The sequence below is a fragment of the Patagioenas fasciata genome, assembly GCF_037038585.1.
Source record: "Patagioenas fasciata isolate bPatFas1 chromosome 11 unlocalized genomic scaffold, bPatFas1.hap1 SUPER_11_unloc_1, whole genome shotgun sequence".
Taxonomy (NCBI): domain Eukaryota; kingdom Metazoa; phylum Chordata; class Aves; order Columbiformes; family Columbidae; genus Patagioenas; species Patagioenas fasciata.
In genome coordinates, this window is record NW_027288506.1 from 916,035 (window position 1) to 943,278 (window position 27,244).

Here is a 27,244-nt window from a genome sequence, read left to right on the forward strand (position 1 = left end):
GTTCGGGTCCCTTCGGGTGAGTTCGGGCCCGACTCGGGTCCCTTCGGGTCCCTTCGGGTGTGTTCGGGTCCCCTCGGGTCCCTTCGGGTGCGTTCGGGTTCCACTCGGGTCCCTTCGGGTGCGTTCGGGTCCCTTCGGGTGCCTTCGGGTCCCCTCGGGTGCGTTCGGGCCCCACTCGGGTCCCTTCGGGTGCGTTCGGGTCCCTTCGGGTGCGTTCGGGTCCCCTCGGGTCCCTTCGGCTCCCTTCGTGTATCTTCGGCTCCTCTCGGAGCCGCCTCCGCGCACGCCACGCACAGTGGGCGTGGCCACGCACCCCCCCCCCCTTCCCATTGGCCGCCGCCTGAGGAAGGGGGCGTGGCCTCGCTCGCAGCCGCCGCCGCGGCGGGAAACTATCGTGAGGCGGGAAAAGGGGGAGAAAGTTGGGGGGGGGGGGAGGAAGAGGAGGGGCCGGGGGGGGAGCGGAACACGGGTTTTGGGGTAAAAAGGGGGGGATTTGGGAGTTTGGCGCCTTTTGGGGCACTTTCGGGTGGGTTCGGGTCCCTTCGGGGAGACTTCGGGCCCCTTCGGGTGGGTGCGGGTCCACTCGGGTGGGTTCGGGTCCCTTCGGGTGGGTTCGGGTCCACTCGGGTGGGTTCGGGTCCACTCGGGTGGGTTCGGGTCCCTTCGGGTGGGTTCGGGTCCACTCGGGTGCGTTCGGCTCCACTCGGACCCCTTCGGGAAGACTTCGGGTCCCTTCGGGTGCGTTCGGCCCCGGCCGGGACTCGGGCGCCGTTCGGCTCCGCTCGGGCGCCGCTCGGCTCCGCTCGGGCCCATTCGGCTCCGCTCGGGCGCCGCTTGGCTCCGCTCGGGCCCATTCGGCTCCGCTCGGGCCCATTCGGCTCCGCTCGGCTCTTTCCGTCTCCGCTCGTTTTCCCGCGCTTTCCCTCAGAGCGCGAAGCGAAGCGCGGGGACCCCCGGGGCCGCTTTTTTCGCGCTTTTCCCGAGGTGACAACAGCGGGGGCTTTGGGGACACAGCTCGGGGAGCCTCAGCGGGAGGGTTTTGGGTTGAAAAAGCGCTATTTTGGGTCAATTTTGAGGTGGTTTGTGGCCCTCCCGGCGGGGCAAGATGGCGGCTGCGGACATCGAGGGGCTGCTGGGTGAGTAATGAGGGGGAATTAGGGGTGATTAGCGCGAATTAGGGGGTAATTAGGGGGCAGCGGGGATACGGGGGGGTGGGGGGGGTGTTAATTAGCGCTGCTGAGGGTGTTAATTGTTAATGAATGCAGAGGAGGAGCCGTTGCAGGAGCTGCACCCCGGGCTGGCCCCGCTGAGGGGGATTGGGGGGGTGGGAGCGGAGCTGGAGAGGGAGGTGAGACAGGTAAGGGGGCATTGGGGACAATGGGGACAGAGAGAGAGAGTGTGTGCGGATCAGCAGTGATCACCCCAAACCTGCCCCGCAGACACGGCACCCAAAATCCTGCACCCCAAAATACTCTTCCCAAACCTGCACCCCAGATCCTGACCCCAAGCCCTGCACCAAAACCCTGCCCCTCAATCCTGCACCCCCAAGTCCTCCACCCCCGATCCTGTCTTCCCAAACCCTGCAAGCCAGATCCTGCACCCCCAAATTCGGCCCTACCAAACTCTGCACCCCTAAACCCTACAACTGAAACCTTGCACCCCCTAATCCTGCCCTCCCTACCTTCCTGAACCCCGAAACCTGCACCCCAAACCCTGCATTCCCAAATCTTTCCGTCCTATACCCTCCACCCCTAAACCTGCCCCCAAACCCTGCACCCCAAAGAATTCCCTCCCAAACCCTGCACCTCCAAATCCTGCACCTCAAAGGCCTGGCAACCCAAACCCTTCAACCCCATCCCTGCAACACCAAATCCTGTACCCCAAACCCAGCACCCCAGAATCCTGCACCCCAAATCCTGCCTACCAAACCTTTCACTGCAAACCCCTGCACCCCAAGATTGTGCTGCCCTAAACACTGAACCCCCAAATCCTGCAGACCCGGATCCTTGCCTCCCAAGACTCTGCACCCCCAAATCCTGCACCCAAATCTCTCATCCCCACCACCCTGCACTCCCAACCCCTGCACCCCAAAACTCCACACCTCCAAATCCTGAACCCTGAAACCCCGCACCCCCAAATCCTGTGCCCCAGTCCTGTGAACCCCACAGTCTGCAACCTTAAATTTCCCCCCAAGCCCCTGCACCCCAAACGCTCCACTCTGAGACCTGACTTCTAAACCCCAAGGGCCCATTGTGACATCCCAGAACCTCCTATTGTCCCCAGGGCCCATTGTGACATCCTGGGGACCCCCATTGTCCCCAGGGCCCATTGTGACATTCAGGGGACTCCTCTTTGTCCCCAGGGCCCATTGTGACATCCTGGGGACCGCCCCTTGTCACTGGGGCCCATTGTGACGTCCCAGGACCCCCCGTTGTCCCCAGGGTTCATTGTGACGTCTTAGGACCCCCCATTGTCCCCAGGGCCCATTTTGACATCCTAGGGACCCCTCTTTGTCCCCAGGGCCCATTGTGACATCCTGGGGACCCCCCCTTGTCACTGGGGCCCATTGTGACGTCCAAGGATCCCTCCTTGTCCCCAGGGCCCATTGTGACGTCTTAGGACCCCCCATTGTCCCCAGGGCCCATTGTGACATTCAGGGCACCCCCTTGTCCCCAGGGCCCATTGTGACATTCCGGGGACGCCTCTTTGTCCCCAGGGCACATTGTGACATCCTGGGGACCACCCCTTGTCACTGGGGCCCATTGTGACGTCCCAGGATCCCCCATTGTCCCCAGGGCCCATTGTGACATTCCGGGGACGCCTCTTTGTCCCCAGGGCCCATTGTGACATCCTAGGGATCCCTCCTTGTCCCCAGGGCCCATTGTGACGTCCCAGGACCCCCCATTTTCCCCAGGACCCATTGTGACATTCAGGGGGCCCCTTTGTCACTGGGGCCCATTGTGACATCCCAGGACCCCACATTGTCCCCAGGACACATTGTGACATCGTGGGGACCCCACTTGTCCCCAGGACCCATTGTGACACTATGGGGTCCCCCCCTTGTTCCCAGGGCCCATTGTGACACCGTGGGTACCACCCTTGTCCGCAGGGCTCATTGAGACATCCCAGAACCCCCCTTTGTCCCCAGGGCCCATTGTGACATCCAGGGGACCCCCTTTGTCCCCAGGGCCCATTGTGACATCGAAGGACCCCCCTGGTCCCCAGGGCACATTATGACATCCTGGGGATGCCCCCTTATCACTGGGGCCCATTGTGACGTCCCAGGACCCCCCATTGTCCCCAGGGCCCATTGTGACATCCCAGGACCCCCCCTTGTCCCCAGGGCCCATTGCGACATTCAGGGGACGCCTCTTTGTACCCAGGGCACATTGTGACATCCTGGGGACCCCACCTTGTCCCCAGGGCCCATTGTGACATCCTGGGGATCCCTCCTTGTCCCCAGGGCCCATTGTGACGTCCCAGGACCCCCCATTGTCTTCAGGACCCATTGTGATATTCAGGGCACCCCCTTTGTCACTGGGGCCCATTGTGACATCCCAGGACCCCACATTGTCCTCAGGGCCCATTGTGACATCCTGGGGACCCCACTTGTCCCCAGGACCCATTGTGACACTATGGGCACCCCGCCTTGTTCCCAGGGCCCATTGTGACACCGTGGGTACCAGCCTTGTCCCCAGAGCCCATTGTGACATCCAGGGGACCCCCTTTGTCCCCAGGGCCCATTGTGACATCGCAGGACCCCCCCTGGTCCACAGGGCCCATTGTGACATCCTGCGGACCCCTTTTGTCCCCACGGCCCATTGTGGCACCATGGGGACCCCCTTTGTCACTGGGGCCCATTGTGACATCCCAGGACCCCACTTTGTCCCCAGGGCTTATTGTGACACCATGGGGACCTCCCTTGTCCCCAGGGCCCATTGTGACATCCCGTGACCCCCCTTTGTCCCCAGTGCTATTGTGAAATCCTGGGGACCCCCTTTGTGCCCAGGGCCCATTGTGGCACCATGGGGAACCCCTTTGTCACTGGGGGCCATTGTGACATCCCAGGATTCCACTTTGTCCCCAGGGCTCGTTCTGACACCTTGGGGACTCCCATTGTCCCCAGGGTCCATTGTGACATCCTGGGCAACCCCATTGTCCCCAGGGCCCATTGTGACATCTGGGGGACCCCCTTGTCCCCAGGACCCATCGTGGCACCGTGGGGCCCTCCTTGTCACTTGGGCCCATTGTGACACCATGGGGACGCCCCGTTTGTCCCCAGTACCCATTGTGACATCCTGCTACCCCCCTTTGTCCCCAGGGCCCATTTTGACATTCAGGGGACCCACCATTGTCCCCAGCGCCCATTGTGACATCCTGCCACCCCCCTTTGTCCCCAGGGCCCATTTTGACATTCAGGGGACCCACCATTGTCCCCAGGGCCCATTGTGACATCCTGGGCAACCCCAATGTCCCCAGGGCCCATTGTGACATCTGGGGGACCCCCTTGTCCCCAGGACCCATCGTGGCACCGTGGGTGCCCTCCTTGTCACTTGGGCCCATTGTGACACCATGGGGACTCCCCCTTTGTCCCCAGTGCCCATTGTGACATCCTGCGGACCCCCCCTTTGTCCCCAGGGCCCATTTTGACATTCAGGGGACCCACCATTGTCCCCAGGGCCCATTGTGACCTTCAAGGGACCCCCATTGTTCCTAGGGCCCATTGTGACGTCCTGGGGACCCCCTCTGTTCCCAGGGCTCATTGTGACTTTCAGGGGACCCCCCCCTTGTCCCCAGGGCTGATTGTGACGTCCTAGGGCCCCTCTTTGTCCCCAGGGCCCATTGTGACATCCTGGGGACCCCTCTTTGTCCCCAGGGCCCATTGTGACATCCTCGGCACCCCCTTGTCCCCAGGGCCCATTGTGACATTCAGGGGACCCCTCTTTGTCCCCAGGGCCCATTGTGACATCCTGGGGACCCCCTCTTGTCCCCAGGGCCCATTGTGACGTCCCAGGACCCCCCATTGTCCCCAGGGCCCATTGTGACATCCTGGCGATCCCTCCTTGTCCCCAGGGCCCATTGTGACGTCCCAGGAACCCCCATTGTCCCCAGGACCCATTGTGACATTCAGGGCACCCCCTTTGTCACTGGGGCCCATTGTGACATCCCAGGACCCCACATTGTCCCCAGGGCCCATTGTGACATCCTGGGGACCCTCATGTCACTGGGGCCCATTGTGACGTCCCAGGACCCCGCATTGTCCCCAGGGCCCATTGTGACATCCTGGGGACCCCCTTTGTCTCCAGGGCCCATTGTGACGTCCCAGGACCCCCCATTGTCCCCAGGGTCCATTGTTACATCCTGGGGACCCCCTTGTCCCCAGGACCCATCGTGACACCATGGGGACCCTCCTTGTCACTGGGGACCCATTGTGACACCATGGGGACCCTCCTTGTCACTGGGGACCCATTCCGACACCCTGGGGAGCCCCCCTTGTCCTCAGGGCCCATTGTGACATCCTGGGCATCCCCCTTTTTCCCCCGGGACCATTGTAACACCGTGGGGACCCCCTTTGTCCCCAGGGCCCATTGTGACACTGTGGGACCCCCCCTTTGTCCCCAGGGCCTATTATTCCGTCCCGGGACCCCCATTGTCCCCAGGGCCCATTCTGACACTTGGGGACCCCCCTTGTCACTGGGGACCCATTGTGACACCATGGGGACCACCCCTTGTCCTCAGGGCCTATTGTGAACATCCTGGGGAACCTCCATTGTCCCCAGAGCCCACTGTGAGTCCTGGGGACCCCCTTGTCCCCAGGTCCCATTGTGACATCCTGGGGAGCCTCTTTGTCCCCAGGGCCCATTGTGACGTCCCAGGACCCCCCATTGTCCCCAGGGCCCATTGTGGCATCCTGGGGACCTCCTTGTCCCCAGGACCCATCGTGGCACCGTGGGGACCTCCCTTGTCACTGGGGAGCCTTTGTGACACCATGGGGACCTCCCATTGTCCTCAGGGCCCATTGAGACATCCTGGGGACCCCCTTTGTCACTGGGGACCCATTGTGACATCCCAGGAACCCCATTGTGCCAAGAGCAGATTGTAACATCCTGGGGACCCCCCTTTTTCTCCAGGACGCATTGTGACACCGTGGGGACCTCATTAGTCCCCAGGGCCCATTGTGACATTGTAGGGACCTCCCTTTGTCCCCAGGGCTCATTGTGGCACCATGGGGACCCCCCCGTGTCACTGGGGACCCATTGTGACACCATGGGGACCCCCCCATGTCCTCAGGGTCCATTGTGACATCCTGGGCACCCCCCATTGTCCCCAGGACCCATTGTGACATCCTGGCCACCCCCTTGCTCCCAGGGCCCATTTTAGCACCATGGGGACCACCTTTGACCCCAGGGCCCCTTGTGGCACCATGGCAACCACTTTTGTTCCCAGGGCCCATTGTGACATTCAGGGGACCCCATTGTCCCCAGGGCCTATTGTGACACCATGGGGACCCCTCCTTGTCACTGGGGACCCATTGTGACACCATGGGGACCCCCCCATGTCCTCAGGACTCATTTTCACATCCTGGGCACCCCCCATTGTCCCCAGGGCCCATTGTGACATCCCAGAACCTCCTATTGTCCCCAAGGCCCATTGTGACATCCTGGGGACCCCCATAGTCCCCAGTGCCCATTGTGACATTCCAGGACCCCCCATTGTCCCCAGGGCCCATTGTGACATCCTCGGCACGCCCTTGTCCCCAGGGCCCATTGTGACATTCAGGGGACCCCTCTTTGTCCTCAGGGCCCATTGTGACATCCTGGGGACCCCCCCTTGTCACTGGGGCCCATTGTGACGTCCCAGGACCCCCCATTGTCCCCAGGGCCCATTGTGACATCCTGGGGATCCCTCCTTGTCCCCAGGGCCCATTGTGACGTCCCAGGACCCCACATTGTACCCAGGACCCATTGTGACATTCAGGGGACCCCCTTTGTCACTGGGGCCCATTGTGACATCCCAGGACCCCACATTGTCCCCAGGACCTATTGTGACATCCTGGGGACCCCACTTGTCCCCAGGACCCATTGTGACACTATGGGGACCACCCCTTGAGCCCAGGGCCCATTGTGACACTGTGGGTACCACCCTTGTCCGCAGGGCTCATTGTGACATCCCAGGACCCCCATTGTCCCCAGGGCCCATTGTGACATTCAGGGGACCCCCCTTTGTCCCCAGGGCCCATTCTGATACCGTGGGGACCCCCTTTGTCCCCAGGGCATATTGTGACATCCTGGGGACGCCCTTTGTCCCCAGGACCCATTTTGACACCGTCGACACCCCCCTTTGTCCCCAGGGCCCATTGTGACATCCTGGGGACACTCCTTGTCCCCAGAGCCCATTGTGACATCCAGGGGACCCCCTTTCTCCCCAGGGCCCATTGTGACATTGCAGTACCCCCCCTGGTCCCCACGGCCCATTGTGGCACCATGGGGACCCCCTTTTGTCACTGGGGCCCATTGTGACATCCCAACACCCCACTTTGTCCCCAGGGCTTATTGTGACACCATGGGGACCTCCCTTGTCCCCAGGGCCCACTGTGACATCCCATGACCCCCATTTGTCCCCAGTGCTATTGTCAAATCCTGGGGACCCCCTTTGTCCCCAGGGACCATTGTGGCACCATGGGGAACCCCTTTGTCACTGGGGCCCATTGTGACATCCCAGGACCCCACATTGTCCCCAGGACCCATTGTGACATCCTGGGGACCCCACTTGTCCCCAGGACCCATTGTTACACTATGGGGACCCCACCTTGTTCCCAGGGCCCATTGTGACACCATCGACACCCCCCTTGTCCGCAGGGGTCATTGTGACATCCTGGGGACCCTCCTTGTCCCCAGAGCCCATTGTGACATCCAGGGGACCCCCTTTCTCCCCAGGGCCCATTGTGACATCGCAGGACCCCCCTGGTCCCCAGGGCCCATTGTGACATCCTGGGGATCCCCCTTTGTCCCCAGGGTCCATTGTGACATGCTGGGCAACCCCATTGTCGCCAGGGCCCATTGTGACATCTGGGGGACCCCCTTGTCCCCAGGACCCATCGTGGCACCGTGGGGACCCTCCTTGTCACTTGGGCCCATTGTGACACCATGGGGACCTCCCCTTTGTCCCCAGTGCCCATTGTGACATCCTGCGGACCCCCCTTTGTCCCCAGGGCCCATTTTGACATTCAGGTGACCCACCATTGTCCCCAGGGCCCATTGTGACCTTCAAGGGACCCCCATTGTTCCCAGGGCCCATTGTGACGTCCTGGGGAGCCCCCTCTGCTCCCAAGGCTCATTGTGACTTTCAGGGGATCCCCCCATGTACCCAGGGCTGATTGTGACGTTGTAGGGCCCCTCTTTGTCCCCAGGGCCCATTGTGACATCCTGGGAAACCCCCTTGTTCCCCGGGCCCATTGTGATGTCCCGGGACCCCCCATTGTCCCCATGGCCCATTGTGACATCCTGGGGATCCCTCCTTGTCCCCAGGGCCCATTGTGACGTGCCAGGACCCCCCATTGTCCCCAGGGCCTATTGTGACATCCTCTGCACCCCCTTGTCCCCAGGGCCCATTGTGACATTCAGGGGACACCTCTTTGTCCCCAGGGCCCATTGTGACATCCTGGGGACCCCCTCTTGTCCCCAGGGCCCATTGTGACGTCCCAGGACCCCCCATTGTCCCCAGGGCCCATTGTGACATCCTGGGGATCCCTCCTTGTCCCCAGGGCCCATTGTGACGTCCCAAGACCCCCCATTGTCCCCAGGGCCCATTGTGACATTCAGGGCACCCCCTTTGTCACTGGGGCCCATTGTGACATCCCAGGACCCCACATTGTCCCCAGGGCCCATTGTGACATCCTGGGGACCCCTCTTTGTCCTAAGGACCCATTGTGACGTCCCAGGACCCTGCATTGTCCCCAGAGCCCATTGTGACATCCTGGAGACACCCTTTGTCCCCAGGACCCATTGTGACGTCCCAGGACCCCCCATTGTCCCCAGGGTTCATTCTTACATCCTGGGGACCCCCTTGTCCCCAGGACCCATCGTGACACCATGGGGACCCTCCTTGTCACTGGGGACCCATTGTGACACCATGGAGACCCCTCCTTGCCTCAGGGCCCATTGTGACATCCTGGGCATCCCCCTTTGTCACCCGGGACCATTGTAACACCGTGGGGACCCCCTTTGTCCCTAGGGCCTATTGTTACGTCCCAGGACCCCCCGTTGTTCCCAGGGCCCATTGTGACACCTTGGGGACCCCCTTGTCACTGGGGACCCATTGTGACACCATGGGGACCACCCCTTGTCCTCAGGGCCTATTGTGAACATCCTGGGGAACCTCCATTGTCCCCAGAGCCCATTGTGAGTTCCTGGGGACCCCCTTGTCCCCAGGTCCCATTGTGACATCCTGGGGAGTCTCTTTGTCCCCAGGGCCCATTGTGACATCCTGGGGACCCCCTTTGTCCCCAGGGCCCATGGTGACATCCTGGGGACCTCCTTGTCCGCAGGACCCATCCTGGCACCGTGGGGACCTCCCTTGTCACTGGGGACCCTTTGTGACACCATGGGGACCTCCCATTGTCCTCAGGGCCCATTGAGACATCCTGGGGACCCCCTTTGTCACTGGGGACCCGTTGTGACATCCCAGGAACCCCATTGTCCCAAGGGCCCATTGTGACATCCTAGGGACCTCCCTTTTTCCCCAGGGCTCATTGTGGCACCATGGGGACCCCCTTTGCACTGTGTCACATTGTGATATCCAAGAACCCCACTTTGTCCCCAAGGCCCATTTTGAGATCCTGGGGACCCCCTTTCTCCCCAGGGCCCATTGTGACATTCAGGGGACACCCCCCTTGTCCCCAGGGCCCATTGTGACATCCTGGGCAACCCCATTGTCCAAAGGCCCATTGTGACATCCTGGGGACCCCCATTGTCCCCAAGGCCCATTGTGACATTCCAAGACCCCCCATTGTCCCCAGGGCCCATTGTGACATCCTCTGCACCCCCTTGTCCCCAGGGCCCATTGTGACATTCAGGGGACCCCTCTTTGTCCCCAGGGCCCATTGTGACATCCTGGGGACCACCCCTTGTCACTGGGGCCCATTGTGACGTCCCAGGACCCCCCACTGTCCCCAGGGCCCATTGTGACATCCTGGGGATCCCTCCCTGTCCCCAGGGCCCATTGTGACCTCCCAGGACCCCCATTGTCCCCAGGACCCATTGTGACATTCAGGGGGCCCCTTTGTCACTGGGGCCAATTGTGACATCCCAGGACCCCACATTGTCCCCAGGACCCATTGTGACACTATGGGGACCCCCCCTTGTTCCCAGGGCCCATTGTGACACCGTGGGTACCACCCTTGTCCGCAGGGCTCATTGTGACATCCCAGGACCCCCCATTGTCCCCAGGGCCCATTGTGACATTCAGGGGACCCCCCTTTGTCCCCAGGGCCCATTCTGATACCGTGGGGACCCCCTTTGTCCCCAGGGCCCATTGTGACATGCTGGGGACGCTCTTTGTCCCCAGAGCCCATTGTGACATCCAGGGGACCCCCTTTCTCCCCAGGGCCCATTGTGACATCCTGGGGACCCTCCTTGTCCCCAGAGCACATTGTGACATCCAGGGGACCCCCTTTGTCCCCAGGGCCCATTGTGGCACCATAGGGACCCCCTTTGTCACCGGGGCCCATTGTGACGTCCCAGGACCCCCCATTGTCCCCAGGGCCCATTGTGACATTCTTGGACCCCACTTTGTCCCCAGGGCCCATTGTGGCACCATAGGGACTCCCCCTTGTCCCCAGGGCCCATTGTGACATCCCAGGACCCCCCCTGGTCCCCAGGCCCCATTGTGACATCCTGGGGACCCCCTTTGTCCCAAGACTTCATTGTGACATCCTGGGGACCCCCCTTGTCCTCAGGGTCCATTGTGACAACCCAGGACCTTACATTGTCCCCAGGGCCCATTGTGATATCTGGGGGACCCCCTTGTTCCCAAGGCCCATTTTGACATCCTGGGGACCCACCCTTGTCCCCAGGGCCCATTGTGACATCCCAGGACCCCCCATTGTCCCCAGGGCCCATTGTGACATCCTCGGCACCCCCTTGTCCCCAGGGCCCATTGTGACATTCAGGGGACCCCTCTTTGTCCCCAGGGCCCATTGTGACGTCCCAGGACCCCCCATTGTCCCCAGGGCCCATTGTGACATCCTGGGGATCCCTCCTTGTCCCCAGGGCCCATTGTGATGTCCCAGGACCCCCCATTGTCCCCAGGGCCCATTGTGACATGCTCTGCACCCCCTTGTCCCCAGGGCCCATTGTGACATTCAGGGGACCCCTCTTTGTCCCCAGGGCCCATTCTGACATCCTGGGGATCCCTCCTTGTCCCCAGGGCCCATTGTGACGTCCCAGGACCCCCCATTGTCCCCAGGACCTATTGTGACATTCAGGGGACCCCCTTTGTCACTGGGGCCCATTGTGACACCATGGAGACCCCCGCTTGTCCTCAGGGTCCATTGTGACATCCTGGGCACCCCCCATTTTCCCCAGGACCCATTGTGACATCCTGGCCATCCCCTTGCTCCCAGGGCCCGTTGTGGCACCATGGGGACACCCCCTTTGTCCCCAGGGCCCATTTTGACATCCCAGGACCCCCCATTGTCCCCAGGACCCATTGTGACACTATGGGGACCCCCCCTTTTGCCCAGGGCCCATTGTGACCCCGTGGGTACCACCCTTGTCCCCAGGGCCCATTGTGACATCCTCTGCACCCCCTTGTCCCCAGGGCCCATTGTGACATTCAGGGGACCCCTCTTTGTCCCCAGGGCCCATTTTGACATTCAGGGGACCCACCATTGTCCTCAGGGCCCATTGTGAGGTCCCAGGACCCCCCATTGTCCCCAGGGCCCATTGTGACATCCTCGGCACCCCCTTGTCCCCAGGGTCCATTGTGACACTATGGGGACCCCCCCTTGTGCCCAGGGCCCATTGTGACACTGTGGGTACCACCCTTGTCTGCAGGGCTCATTGTGACATCCCAGGACCCCCCATTGTCCCCAGGGCCCATTGTGACATTCAGGGGACCCCCCTTGTCCCCAGGGCCCATTCTGATACCGTGGGGACCCCCTTTGTCCCCAGGGCCCATTGTGACATGCTGGGGATCCTCTTTGTACCCAGGGCACATTGTGATATCCTGGGGACCCCCCCTTGTTCCCAGGGCCCATTGTGACACCGTGGGTACCACCCTTGTCCGCAGGGCTCATTGTGACATCCCAGGACCCCCCTTTGTCCCCAGGGCCCATTCTGATACCGTGGGGATCCCCTTTGTCCCAAGAGCCCATTGTGACATACAGGGGACCCCCTTTGTCCCCAGGGCCCATTGTGACATCGCAGGACCGCCCTGGGCCCCAGGGCGCATTTTGACATCCTGGGGATGCCCCCTTGTCACCGGGACCCATTGTGTCGTCCCAGGACCCCCCATTGTCTCCAGGGCCCATTGTGACATCCTGGGGATCCCTGCTTGGCCCCAGGGCCCATTGTGACGTCTTAGGACCCCCCGTTGTCCCCAGGGCCCATTGCGACATTCAGGGGACGCCTCTTTTTACCCAGGGCACATTGTGATATCCTGGGGACCCCCCCTTGTTCCCAGGGCCCATTGTGACACCGTGGGTACCACCCTTGTCCGCAGGGCTCATTGTGACATCCCAGGACCCCCCTTTGTCCCCAGAGCCCATTCTGACATCCAGGGGACCCACTTTGTCCCCAGGGCCCATTGTGACATCCTGGGGACCCCCCCTTGTCCCCAGGGCCCGTTGTGACGTCCCAGGACCCCCCACTGTCCCCAGGGCCCATTGTGACATTCAGTGGACCCCCCTTTGTCCCCAGGGCCCATTCTGATACCGTGGGGACCCCCTTTGTCCCCAGGGCCCATTGTGACATGCTGGGGACGCTCTTTGTCCACAGGGCCCATTGTGACATCCTGGGGACCCTCCTTGTCCCCAGAGCCCATTGTGACATCCAGGGGACCCCTTTGTCCCCAGGGCCCATTGTGGCACCGTGAGGACCCTCTTTATCACTGGGGCCCATTGTGACATCCCAGGACCCCCTTTGTCCCCAGGGCCCATTGTGACATCCTGGGGGACCCTCCTTGTCCCCAGAGCCCATTGTGACATCCCAGGACCCCACTTTGTCCCCAGGGCTTTTTGTGACACCATGGGAATCTCCCTTGTCCCCAGGGCCCATTGTGACATCCCATGACCCCCCTTTGTCCCCAGTGCTATTGTGAAATCCTGGGGACCCCTTTTGTCCCCAGGGCCCATTGTGGCACCATGGGGAACCCCTTTGTCACTGGGGGCCATTGTGACATTCCAGGATTCCACTTTGTCCCCAGGGCTCGTTCTGACACCTTGGGGACTCCCATTGTCCCCAGGGCCCATTGTGACATCCTGGGCAACCCCATTGTCCCCAGGGCCCATTGTGACATCCTGGGGACCCCCATTGTCCCCAAGGCCCATTGTGACATTCCAGGACCCCCCATTGTCCCCAGGGCCCATTGTGACATCCACTGCACGCCCTTGTCCCCAGGGCCCATTGTGACATTCAGTGGACCCCTCTTTGTCCCCAGGGCCCATTGTCACATCCTGGGGACCCCCGTTGTCACTGGGGCCCATTGTGACGTCCCAGGACCCCCCATTGTCCCCAGGGCCCATTGTGACATCCTGGGGATCCCTCCTTGTCCCCAGGGCCCATTGTGACGTCGCAGGACCCCCCGTAGTCCCCAGGACCCATTGTGACATTCAGGGGGCCCCTTTGTCACTGGGACCCATTGTGACATCCCAGGACCCCACATTGTCCCCAGGACACATTGTGACATCCTGGGGACCCCACTTGTCCCCAGGACCCATTGTGACACTATGGGGACCCCCCTTGTCCGCAGGGCTCATTGTGACATCCCAGGACCCACCTTTGTCCCCAGGGCCCATTCTGATACCGTGGGGATCCCCTTTGTACCCAGGGCCCATTGTGACATCGCAGGACCCCCCTGGGCCCCAGGGCGCATTTTGACATCCTGGGGATGCCCCCTTGTCACCGGGACCCATTGTGACGTCCCAGGACCCCCCATTGTCTCCAGGGCCCATTGTGACATCCTGGGGATCCCTGCTTGGCCCCAGAGCCCATTGTGACGTCTTAGGACCCCCCGTTGTCCCCAGGGCCCATTGTGACATCCTGGGGATCCCTCATTGTCCCCAGGGCCCATTGTGACATCCCAGGACCCCCCACTGTCCTCAGGACCTATTGTAACATTCAGGGGACCCCCTTTGTCACTGGGGCCCATTGTGACATCCCAGGACCCCACATTGTCCCCAGGGCCCATTGTGACATCCTGGGGACCCCATTTTCCCCAGGACCCATTGTGACACTATGGGTACCCCCCCTTGTCCCCAGGGCCAATTGTGACGTCCCAGGACCCCCCATTGTTCCCAGGGCCCATTGTGATGTCCTTGGGAGCCCCCTCTCTTCCCAGGGCTCATTGTGGCTCTCAGGGGACCCCACCTTGTCCCCAGGACTGCTTGTGACGTCCTAGGGCCCCTCTGTGTCCCCAGGGCCCATTGTGACGTCCCAGGACCCCCATTGTCCCCAGGGCCCATTGTGACATCCTCGGCACCCCCTTGTCCCCAGGGCCCATTGTGACATTCAGGGGACCCCTCTTTGTCCCCAGGGCCCATTGTGACATCCTGGGGACCTCCTCTTGTCCCCAGGGCCCATTGTGACGTCCCAGGACCCCCCATTGTCCCCAGGGCCCATTGTGACATCCTGGGGATCCCTCCTTGTCCCCAGGGCCCATTGTGACGTCCCAGGACCCCCCATTGTCCCCAGGGCCCATTGTGACATCCTGGGGACCTCCTCTTGTCCCCAGGGCCCATTGTGACGTCCCAGGACCCCGCATTGTCCCCAGAGCCCATTGTGACATCCTGGGGACCCCCTTTGTCTCCAGGGCCCATTGTGACGTCCCAGGACCCCCCATTGTCCCCAGGGTCCATTGTTACATCCTGGGGACCCCCTTGTCACTGGGACCCATCATGACACCATGGGGACCCTCCTTGTCACTGGGGACCCATTGTGACACCATGGGGACCCCCCCTTGTCCTCAGGGCCCATTGTGACATCCTGGGCATCCCCCCTGTCCCCTGGGACCATTGTAACACCGTGCGGACCCCCTTTGTCCCCAGGGCCCATTGTGACACTGTGGGGAACCCCCTTGTCCCCAGGACCTATTGTTACGTCCCAGGACCCCCCATTGTCCCCAGGGCCCATTGTGACACCTTGGGGACCCCCTTGTCACTGGAGACCCATTGTGACAGCATGGGGACCACCCCTTGTCCTCAGGGCCTATTGTGAACATCCTGGGGAACCTCCATTGTCCCCAGAGCCCATTGTGAGTTCCTGGAGACCCCCTTGTCCCCAGGTCCCATTGTGACATCCTGGGGAGCCTCTTTGTCCCCACGGCCCATTGTGACATCCTGGGGACCCCCCCTTGTCCCCAGGGCCCATTGTGACGTCCCAGGACCCCCCATTGTCCCCAGGGCCCATTGTGATATGTTGGGGAGCCCTCTTTGTCCAGAGGGCCCATTGTGAAATTCAGGGGACCCCAACTTGTCCTCAGGGCCCATTCTGATATCCTGGGGACACTCTTTGTCCCCAGGGCCCATTGTGACATCCTGGGGACCCCATTGTCACCAAAGCCCATTGTGATATCCTGGCGACCACCTTTTGTCCCCAGGGCCCATTGTGATATCCTGAGGACCGCCCTTTGTCCCCAGGGCCCATTGTGACGTCCCAGGACCCCCCATTGTCCCCAGGGCCCATTGTGACATTCAGGGGCCCCCGTTTGTCATTGGGGCCCATTGTGAGATCCCAGGACCCCACATTGTCCCAAGGGCCCATTGTGACTTTCAGGGGACTCCACTTGTCCCCAGGACCCATTGTGACCCTATAGGGACCCCGCCTTGTGCCCAGTGCCCATTGTGACACCGTGGGTACCACCCTTGTCCGCAGGGCCCATTGTGACATCCTGGGGACACCCCCTTGTCCCCAGGGCCCATTGTGACATTTTGGGAATCCCTCCTTGTCCCCAGGGCCCATTGTGACGTCCCAGGAGCCCCCATTGTCCCCAGGACCCATTGTGACATTCAGGGGACCCCCTTTGTTACTGGGGCCCATTGTGAAATCCCAGGACCCCACACTGTCCCCAGGGTCCATTGTGACATCCTGGGGACCCCCCCTTTGTCCCCAGTGCCCATTGTGACATCCTGCGGACCCCCCTTTGTCCCCAGGGCCCATTTTGACATTCAGGGGACCCACCATTGTCCTCAGGGCCCATTGTGACATTCAGGGGACCCCCCTTGTCCCCAGGGCCCATTCTGATACCGTGGGGACCCCCTTTGTCCCCAGGGCCCATTGTGACATGCTGGGGATCCTCTTTGTCCCCAGGGCCCATTGTGACATCCTGGGGACCCTCTTTGTCCCCAGAGCCCATTGTGACATCCAGGGGACCCCCTTTGTCCCCAGGGCCCATTGTGGCACCATAGGGACCCCCTTTGTCACTGGGGCACATTGTGACATCCCAGGACCCCCCCTGGTCCCCAGGGCCCATTGTGACATCCTGGGGACCCCCCTTGTCCTCAGGGTCCATTGTGACAGCCCAGGACCTTACATTGTCCCCAGGGCCCATTGTGATATCTGGGGGACCCCCTTGTTCCCAAGGCCCATTGTGACATCCTGGGGACCCCACCTTGTCCCCAGGGCCCATTGTGACATCCCAGGACCTTACTTTGTCCCCAGGGCCCATTGTGACATCCTGGCGACCCCCCCTTGTCCCCAGGGCACATTGTGATATCCTGGGGATCCCTCCTTGTCCCCAGGGCCCATTGTGACATCCCAGGACCCCCCATTGTCCCCAGGGCCCATTGTGACATCCTCTGCACCCCCTTGTCCCCAGGGCCCATTGTGACATTCAGGGGACCCCTCTTTGTCCCCAGGGCCCATTGTGACATCCTGGGGACCCCCCCTTGTCCCCAGGGCCCATTGTGACATCCTGGGGATCCCTCCTAGTCCCCAGGGCCCTTTGTGACGTCCCAGGACCCCCCATTGTCCCCAGGGCCCATTGTGACATTCAGGGGACCCCCTTTGTCACTGGGGCCCATTGTGACATCCCAGGACCCCACATTGTCCCTAGGGCCCATTGTGACATCCTGGGGACCCACCCTTGTCCCCAGGGCCAATTGTGACGTCCCAGGACCCCCCATTGTTCCCAGGGCCCATTGTGATGTCCTTGGGAGCCCCCTCTCTTCCCAGGGGTCATTGTGACTCTCAGGGGACCCCATCTTGTCGCCTGGGCTGATTGTGACGTCCTAGGGCCCCTCTGTGTCCCCAGGGCCCATTGTGACGTCCCAGGACCCCCATTGTCCCCAGGGCCCATTGTGACATCCTCGGCACCCCCTTGTCCCCAGGGCCCATTGTGACATCCTGGGGATCCCTCCTTGTCCCCAGGGCCCATTGTGACGTCCCAGGACCCCCCATTGTCCCCAGGACCTATTGTGACATTCAGGGGACCCCCTTTGTCACTGGGGCCCATTATGACACCATGGGGACCCCCCTTGTCCTCAGGACTCATTCTCACATCCTGGACACCCCGCATTGTCCCCAGGGCCCATTGTGACATCCTGGGGACCCCCTTTGTCGCCACGGCCCATTGTGGCACCATGAGGACCCTCTTTGTCACTGGAGCCCATTGTGACATCCCAGGACCCCCCTTTGTCCCCAGTGCTATTGTGAAATCCTGGGGACCCCTTTTGTCCCCAGGGCCCATTGTGGCACCATGGGGAACCCCTTTGTCACTGGGGGCCATTGTGACATTCCAGGATTCCACTTTGTCCCCAGGGCTCGTTCTGACACCTTGGGGCCTCCCATTGTCCCCAGGGCCCATTGTGACATCCTGGGCAACCCCATTGTCCCGAGGGCCCATTGTGACATCTGGGGGACGCCCTTGTCCCCAGGACCCATCGTGGCACCGTGGGGACCCTCCTTGTCACTTGGGCCCATTGTGACACCATGGGGACCCCCCCTTTATCCCCAGTGCCCATTGTGACATCCTGCGGACCCCCCTTTGTCCCCAGGGCCCATTTTGACATTCAGGGGACCCCCCATTGTCCTCAGGGCCCATTGTGAGGTCCCAGGACCCCCCATTGTCCCCAGGGCCCATTGTGACATCCTCGGCACCCCCTTGTCCCCAGGGTCCATTGTGACATCCCAGGACCCCCCATTGTCCCCAGGGCCCATTGTGACATTCAGGGGACCCCCCTTTGTCCCCAGGGCCCATTGTGACATTGTGGGGACCCCCTTTGTCCCAAGACTTCATTGTGACATCCTGGGGTCCCCCCTTGTCCTCAGGGTCCATTGTGACAGCCCAGGACCTTACATTGTCCCCAGGGCCCATTGTGATATCTTGGGGACCCCCTTATTCCCAAGGCCCATTGTGACATCCTGGGGACCCCCCCTTGTCCCCAGGGCCCATTGTGACATCCCAGGACCCCCCATTGTCCCCAGGGCCCATTGTGACATCCTCGGCACGCCCTTGTCCCCAGGGCCCATTGTGACATCCTGGGGACCCCCCCTTGTCCCCAGGGCCCATTGTGACACTGTGGGAACCCCCTTGTCCCCAGGGCCTATTGTTACGTCCCAGGACCCCCCATTGTCCCCAGGGCCCATTGTGACACCTTGGGGACCCCCTTGTCACTGGAGACCCATTGTGACAGCATGGGGACCACCCCTTGTCCTCAGGGCCTATTGTGAACATCCTGGGGAACCTCCATTGTCCCCAGAGCCCATTGTGAGTTCCTGGAGACCCCCTTGTCCCCAGGTCCCATTGTGACATCCTGGGGAGCCTCTTTGTCCCCACGGCCCATTGTGACATCCTGGGGACCTCCTTGTCCCCAGGACCCATCCTGGCAGTGTGGAGACCTCCCTTGTCACTGGGGACCCATTGTGACACCATGGGGACCTCCCATTGTCCTCAGGGCCCATTGAGACATCCTGGGGACCCCCTTTGTCACTGGGGACCCATTGTGACATCCCAGGAACCCCATTGTCCCAAGGGCCCATTGTGCCATCCTGGGGACCCCTCTTTGTCTCCAGGACATATTGTGACACCGTGGGGACCACATTAGTCCCCAGGGCCCATTGTGACATCCTAGGAATCCCCTCTTGTCCCCAGGGCCCATTGTGACATCCCAGGACCCCCCTTTGTCCCCAGGGCTCATTGTGACATTCTTGGACCCCACTTTGTCCCCAGGGCCTATTGTGACACCATGGGGAACCCTCCTTGTCACTGGGGACCCATTGTGACACCATGGGGACCCCCCCTTTGTCCCCAGTGCCCATTGTGACATCCTGCCCACCCCTCTTTGTCCCCAGGGTCCATTGTGACATCCTGGGCAACCCCATTTTCCCCAGGGCCCATTGTGACGTCTAGGGGGACGCCCTTGTCCCCAGGACCCATCGTGGCACCGTGGGGACCCCCATTGTCCCCAGGGCCCATTGTGACGTCCCAGGACCCCCATTGTCCCCAGGGCCCATTGTGACATCCCAGGACCCCACTTTGTCCCCAGGGCTTATTGTGACACCATGGGGATCTCCCTTGTCCCCAGGGCCCATTGTGACATCCTCGGCACCCCCTTGTCCCCAGGGCCCATTGTGACATTCAGGGGACGCCTCTTTGTCCCCAGGGCCCATTGTGACATCCTGGGGATCCCTCCTTGTCCCCAGGGCCCATTGTGACGTCCCGGGACCCCCCATTGTCCCCAGGGCCCATTGTGACATTCAGGGGCCCCCGTTTGTCACGGGCGCCCATTGTGACATCCCAGGACCCCACATTGTCCCCAGGGCCCATTGTGACTTTCAGGGGACCCCACTTGTCCCCAGGACCCATTGTGACACTATAGGGACCCCACCTGTCCCCAGGACCCATTGTGACACTATAGGGACCCCACCTTGTGCCCAGTACCCATTGTGACACCGTGGGTACCACCCTTGTCCGCAGGGCCCATTGTGACATCCTGGGGACACCCCCTTGTCCCCAGGGCCCATTGTGACGTCCTGGGAATCCCTCCTTGTCCCCAGGGCCCATTGTGACGTCCCAGGACCCCCCATTGTCCCCAGGACCCATTGTGACATTTAGGGGACCCCCTTTGTCACTGGGGCCCATTGTGAAATCCAAGGACCCCACTTGTCCCCAGGGCCCATTGTGACATCCTGCGGACCCCCCTTTGTCCCCAGGGCCCATTGTGACATTCAGGGGACCCACCATTGTCCCCAGGGCCCATTGTGACATCCTGGGGACCCCACTTGTCCCCAGGACCCATTGTGACACTATGGGGACCCCCCCTTGTGCCCAGGGCCCATTGTGACACCGTGGGTACCACACTTGTCTGCAGGGCTCATTGTGACATCCCAGGACCCCCCATTGTCCCCAGGGCCCATTGTGACATTCAGGGGACCCCCTTTGTCCCCAGGGCCCATTCTGATACCGTGGGGAACCCCTTTGTCCCCAGGGCCCATTGTGACATCCTGGGGACCCTCCTTGTCCCCAGAGCCCATTGTGACATCCAGGGGACCCCCTTTGTCCCCAGGGCCCATTGTGGCACCATAGGGACCCCCTTTGTCACTGGGGCCCATTGTGACATCCTGGGGACCCCCCCTGGTCCCCAGGCCCCATTGTGACATCCTGGGGACCCCCCTTGTCCTCAGGGTCCATTGTGACAGCCCAGGACCCCCCATTGTCCCCAGAGCCCATTGTGACATCCTCGGCACCCCCTTGTCCCCAGGGCCCATTCTGACATCCTGGGGACCCCACCTTCTTCCCAGGGCCCATTGTGACGTCCCAGGACCCCCATTGTCCCCAGGGCCCATTGTGACATCCTGGGGATCCCTCCTTGTCCCCAGGGCCCATTGTGACATTCAGGGGACCCCTCTTTGTCCCCAGGGCCCATTCTGACATCCTGGGGATCCCTCCTTGTCCCCAGGGCCCATTGTGACGTCCCAGGACCCCCCATTGTCCCCAGGACCTATTGTGACATTCAGGGGACCCCCTTTGTCACTGGGGCCCATTGTGACACCATGGAGACCCCCGCTTGTCCTCAGGGTCCATTGTGACATCCTGGGCACCCCCCATTTTCCCCAGGACCCATTGTGACATCCTGGCCACCCCCTTGCTCCCAGGGCCCGTTGTGGCACCATGGGGACACCCCATTTGTCCCCAGGGCCCATTGTCACATCCCAGGACCCCCCTTTGTCCCCAGGGCCCATTGTAGCACCATGGGGACCCCCTTTGTCCCCAGGGCCCATTGTGACATCCCAGGACCCCCCTTTGTCCCCAGAGCCCATTGTAGCACCATGGGGACCCCCTTTGACCCCAGGGCCCATTGTGGCACCATGGCAACCCCTTTTGTCCCCAGGGCCCATTGTGACATTCTTGGACCCCACTTTGTCCCCAGGGCCTATTGTGACACCATGGGGACCCCTCCTTGTCACTGGGGACCCATTGTGACACCATGGGGACCCCCCCTTGTCCTCAGGACTCATTCTCACATCCTGGACACCCCCCATTGTCCCCAGGGCCCATTGTAACATCCACTGCACCCCCTTGTCCCCAGGGCCCATTGTGACATTCAGGGGACCCCTCTTTGTCCCCAGGGCCCATTGTGACATCCTGGGGACCCCCCCTTGTCCCCAGGGCCCATTGTGACGTCCCAGGACCCGACATTGTCCCCAGGGCCCATTGTGACATCCTCTGCACCCCCTTGTCCCCAGGGCCCATTGTGACGTCCCAGGACCCCCCCTTGTCCCCAGGGCCCATTGTGACGTCCCAGGACCCCCCTTTGTCCCCAGGGCCCATTGTGACATGCTGGGGACCCTCCTTGTCCCCAGGGCCCATTGTGACATCCAGGGGACCCCCTTTGTCCCCAGGGCCCATTGTGGCACCATGAGGACCCTCTTTGTCACTGGGGCCCATTGTGACATCCCAGGACCCCCCCTGGTCCCCAGGGCCCATTGTGACATCTGGGGGACTCCCCTTGTCCTCAGGGTCCATTGTGACAGCCCAGGACCTTACTTTGTCCCTAGGGCCCATTGCGATATCTGGGGGACCCCCTTGTCCCCAGGGCCCATTGTGACACCGTGGGGACCCCCCTTTGTCCCCAGGGCCCATTGTGACATCCTGGGGTCCACCCTTTGTCCCCAGGGCCCATTGAAATGTCCCAGGACCACCCTTTGTCCCCAGGGCTTATTGTGACATTCAGGGGACCCACCATTGTCCTCAGGGCCCATTGTGACATCCCACGACCCCCCTTTGTCCCCAGTGCTATTGTGAAATCCTGGGGACCCCTTTTGTCCCCAGGGCCCATTGTGGCACCATGGGGAACCCCTTTGTCACTGGGGGCCATTGTGACATTCCAGGATTCCACTTTGTCCCCAGGGCTCGTTCTGAACACCTTGGGGCCTCCCATTGTCCCCAGGGCCCATTGTGACATCTGGGGGACGCCCTTGTCCCCAGGACCCATCGTGGCACCGTGGGGACCCTCCTTGTCACTTGGGCCCATTGTGACACCATGGGGACCCCCCCTTTATCCCCAGTGCCCATTGTGACATCCTGCGGACCCCCCTTTGTCCCCAGGGCCCATTTTGACATTCAGGGGACCCACCATTGTCCTCAGGGCCCATTGTGAGGTCCCAGGACCCCCCATTGTCCCCAGGGTCCATTGTGACATCCTCGGCACACCCTTGTCCCCAGGGTCCATTGTGACACTATGGGGACCCCCCTTGTCCCCAGGGCTCATTGTGACATCCCAGGACCCCCCATTGTCCCCAGGGCCCATTGTGACATTCAGGGGACCCCCCTTGTCCCCAGGGCCCATTCTGACACCGTGGGGACCCCCTTTGTCCCCAGGGCCCATTGTGACATCCTGGGGACCCCCTTTGTCCCAAGATTTCATTGTGACATCCTGGGGTCCCCCCTTGTCCTCAGGGTCCATTGTGACAGCCCAGGACCTTACATTGTCCCCAGGGCCCATTGTGATATCTGGGGGACCCCCTTGTTCCCAAGGCCCATTTTGACATGCTGGGGACCCCACCTTGTCCCCAGGGCCCATTGTGACATCCCAGGACCCCCCATTGTCCCCAGGGCCCATCGTGACATCCTCTGCACCCCCTTGTCCCCAGGGCCCATTGTGACATTCAGGGGACCCCTCTTTGTCCCCAGGGCCCATTGTGACATCCTGGGGACCCCCCCTTGTCCCCAGGGCCCATTGTGACGTCCCAGGACCCCCCATTGTCCCCAGGGCCCATTGTGATATGCTGGGGAGCCCTCTTTGTCCCCAGGGCCCATTGTGAAATTCAGGGGACCCCAACTTGTCCCCAGGGCCCATTGTGACATCCTGGGGACCCCATTGTCACCAGAGCCCATTGTGATATCCTGGCGACCGCCCTTTGTCCCCAGGGCCCATTGTGACATCCCAGGACCCCCCGGTGTCCCCAGGGCCCATTGTGACATCCTGGGTCCCCCTTTGTCCCTGTCGAGGGTTAGGATTGCGGGGTGACAATCAAACCCTGGCAGATGTGTTGTCAACCTCCTCTGCCCCCCCCAATTCCCCCTTTTTCCCCTCCCTCTCCCCCCTTCCCACTCAGCACAGGCGATCGGGAGGGGAAGAAGCACAGAGGGGAGAGAGCTGGAAAAGTTCAAGATGTTTTACTGATGCTACTGATGAGAACAGAGAAAATAATACAAATATACAAAACCCATCTTGTAAGTCTGAGCAACTGCAGAGCCAGCACCCAAAGTCCTGGATCAGACTCTGCAGCCAACCGGAGCTGGATTCAGTCTCTCACTGGCCTCCGTTCGCAGGGACGACCAGCAAGGTCCTCTCCTGATGTCGGCCATGAGGAGAAGGGAAGGAAAAAGGCAAAAGGGAAGGAAAAGGGACGAGATCCTCGTGATCTCCCGCTTTTATATGAAGTATTCACGTGAACGGAATGTTATACACAGTTGGTCACCGGTTTCTCGTTGCCCCTCTCGCGAGATGTCCATCTGTGCTTGTCAATAAGTTTCCATTCCATTGCTGGGTTTGCCAAAACATGTGTCTGGTTCTCCAGGAAAATGCAGCTGACATGAAGGCTTTGGCTGACAGGCAAAATTCACTAAAAGAGAAACTTGTTTTTTACCAAAACCAGGACAGCTGGGGCGCAGAGGCTGCTGAGACATGGAGATGGACTGGGACACGGGGGTGGGCTGGGACATAGAGATAGGCTGGGACATGGATGGCCTGGGTCACAGAGACTGCTGGGATGTGCAGACGGGCTGGGTCATGGGCACGAGTCAGAGCCAGCACAGGAGCAGGGAGGCTGGGGCAGCTCCATCCTGCAGACGTGCTTGTCCTGGCCATGCCAGCCATGGGATACGTGCCCCAGCACAGACACACACCCGTGGGACACACAGCTGGCCACAGGGACCCCAGAGACACACGCACGCCCCGTGCCATCATTCCAGTTCACTGGTGGAGCCGTGGGGGTCACTGGGGTGGCGGTGGCGGTGGCCAAGGGTGGCGAGGGTGGCACCGAGGTGCTCACAGTCCAAACTGATCCCTGTGTTTAAAAAGATAATCGAGGGGGAAGGGCAACCAAAGAGCCAGGAATCCATATTTCAAATAAATCAATAAGGTGAGTGGGTTGTTAATTAGATGAATGAGACAGGTAAACTGAGGCCAGCCCTGGGGAGTCTGTAACCCCTGCAGTGCCAAGCGCTGGGGAGCAGGGCAGGGAATGTGCAGCTGGGGTTGGTGGATGTGTAAGCGGGGGCTTTTTGTCCCATTCCCTGTGCTGTCTTTGGGTAGAACACCTGGTCTTGCCAAATCGTTTATAAAATACGCTTTGCTGAGAGATCCTGCCCGGGGCTGTTCTCTTGGCAAGGGGATTGTTTCCCACAGCAGGGTTTGGCAGCAGCAGTTTGGCAGGACAAGAGGGCCCATGAGGTCAGAAAGCACAGCAGAGCTGGAACGTGGGGTCACGGGCACCAAACCCAGCTCGGGTGGAGCCAAGAGGGTCCCCTAGTGTGCAGGGTCCAAAGCGCCATCTGTGGCATCTGCCCGTCCTTCTGAGCGCCCAGAGCCTCCCTCTTGGGGCCAAATCCTCATGTTTAGGGTCCCAACGCGTCTTTCATCACCCACGGCCTTTGGTCAGGGCCCGCAGCTTCATTTTCAGGTGGAGCCGCTGCCTGGCAACAACCGCCCGGAAGTCTGTGGACAGCCAGGGGATGAAATGCAGCCAATCACATTTGAGGAGGCGGGGCAAGTCATGTGATTGAAATGTAAGCAGCCAATCGAGCTTTGAGACCTGCAGGACAGTTGGCGACAGTTGGACAAACTGGGCAGCGCTCAGGGGCGGGCTGTGCTGGCTGCACCAATCACACCTGGTGGGAGTGCAGCAGAGGGATGATTGACAAATAACCTGACCAATCATTTGGTGGGGGGAGCCAGTGGGAAATCCCAGACAGCCAATCAGAGAAAAGAGCGGCTCAGGGAAGGCGGACACTGTGGGGGGAGTAACCCCTCAGGCCGCCAATCAGAGAGAGTATCACCTCAGGGCAGGGCGAGCCCCAAAGCAGGACAGAATCACTGCCCAGGCAGCCAATCAGCTGCAGGATCAGCTCAGGGGAGGAGACTGACAGCCCTCCCGACCAATGGTGGCGCAGCCCAGGCTGAGCAGGCGGTTGCTCTGCAGGCGGCCAGCGTGAGCTTTGCCATGGCGCCCGTGGAGCTGCCCGAGGCCGAGCAGCGCCCGGCCCAGCCCTGGGGCCCTTTTTCCTCCCTCTGGGGCCCTGGAGATGTCTTGCTGCCTCTGGCCCAGGTGTGTGTGGGCTGCTCTGGCCTTGTTCTCCTGGGTGGGGGAGGGGGCAGGGGGCACTTTCTGGAGAGGAGCTGCTGGGGCTGGAGCTGGAGAGAGCAGGAGAAGGGGAAGCAGCTGGAGGGTGAAGTGCAGGGGATCCCCACAGCTGCTGCTGCAGCTGCACCAGAGACAGCTGCCCCTCTGGGTGAGGAAGAGTCCCTGTGAGCAGCCTCAGCAGAGCAGATCACAAACGTGCACCGCAGGGCCTGTGTAAGTGGGGAAAATCACTGTCCGGCCGTATAGTGTGTGTGTGTGTGGGGTGCGTCTGGGGAGCCTCGTGCTGTGAGAGCTGTCAGACACCCATGTGTTCTCTTAGGTGCGGGATGGACAAACGGCTGGAGCTACAGAATAGGAGGGGAGGGAAAGACAGGCAGACAGAAGGGCCTGAACTGCACAGCTTGCCTGGCAGTGCAGAGAGCAGGAACTGTGGTGAGTGCTGGGCCCTTGGGCTCATTTCGTCCTGTTTTGTGCTCCCCTCCCTCCCTCCCTCCCTCCCTGCTCCCTCCTCTTTCCTACCATGTCCTTCTCCCTCTTCATCTCTTCTCTCTCTGCCCCTCTCTGCTTCTTCCTCACCGTTTCCTCCACCCGTCTCCACCTCTGTGCAGGGTTTCTCGTATCTCCCTCTCTGTCTCCGCTGCTCTGTGCTTCTCATCATCCCTGGTTTCTCTTTGTCACATTCTGCTCTGTTGCTGTGTCCTGCTCCCTGCCCCATCATTTCTCACTGTATCCCTCTGTCCTGCTCCCTGCACCTGTTCCTGCCCCTCTTCTTTTTTACTCCCTCTCCATCTTGCTGCCCGCCCCAGGATTTTTTCCCCAATCTCTGTCCTGCCCCCAACCCTTGTTGTTCTTTCTCTCTCCTGCTCCCCTTCTGTCTTCTGCCTGTCTTCCCTTTCCCGGCTGCTTCTTTCTCCAGCTCTGTCCAGATTACTGCCCCTCTTCCTTTTGATGTCTTTCTGTCCTGGTTTTCTTTCTGTCTCCCATCCCTGTTCCCAGTGCCATCCCTTCTCACTATATCACCCCTGTCCAGCTGGCTCTGCCTTTTCTTTGTCTTCTCTTCCTCTTTCCTGCTCCTCAGCCCTCTTTTCCTCTTTCTCCAGCTCCTTGCTGCATGTTTCCCCTTTCCAGTCTCTTCATTTGGATCCCAACTTTGCTTTATTTCTCATTCCCTTTGTTCTGTTCCCTGTCTTTCTTTTTGTCTCTCCATCTGTGCATCCCCC

At 61.2% G+C, this 27,244-nt stretch overlaps 1 long non-coding RNA gene across 1 annotated transcript; it reads left to right on the forward strand.

Moving 5' to 3' along the window:
• The first annotated feature begins 344 nt into the window (after positions 1 to 344).
• Positions 345 to 24,105, forward strand: LOC139826606 (uncharacterized). Its single transcript, XR_011736773.1, has 3 exons — positions 345 to 394; positions 1,077 to 1,136; positions 23,775 to 24,105. It is a non-coding gene; the product is annotated as an uncharacterized lncRNA (long non-coding RNA).
• Positions 24,106 to 27,244: the final 3,139 nt, after the last annotated feature.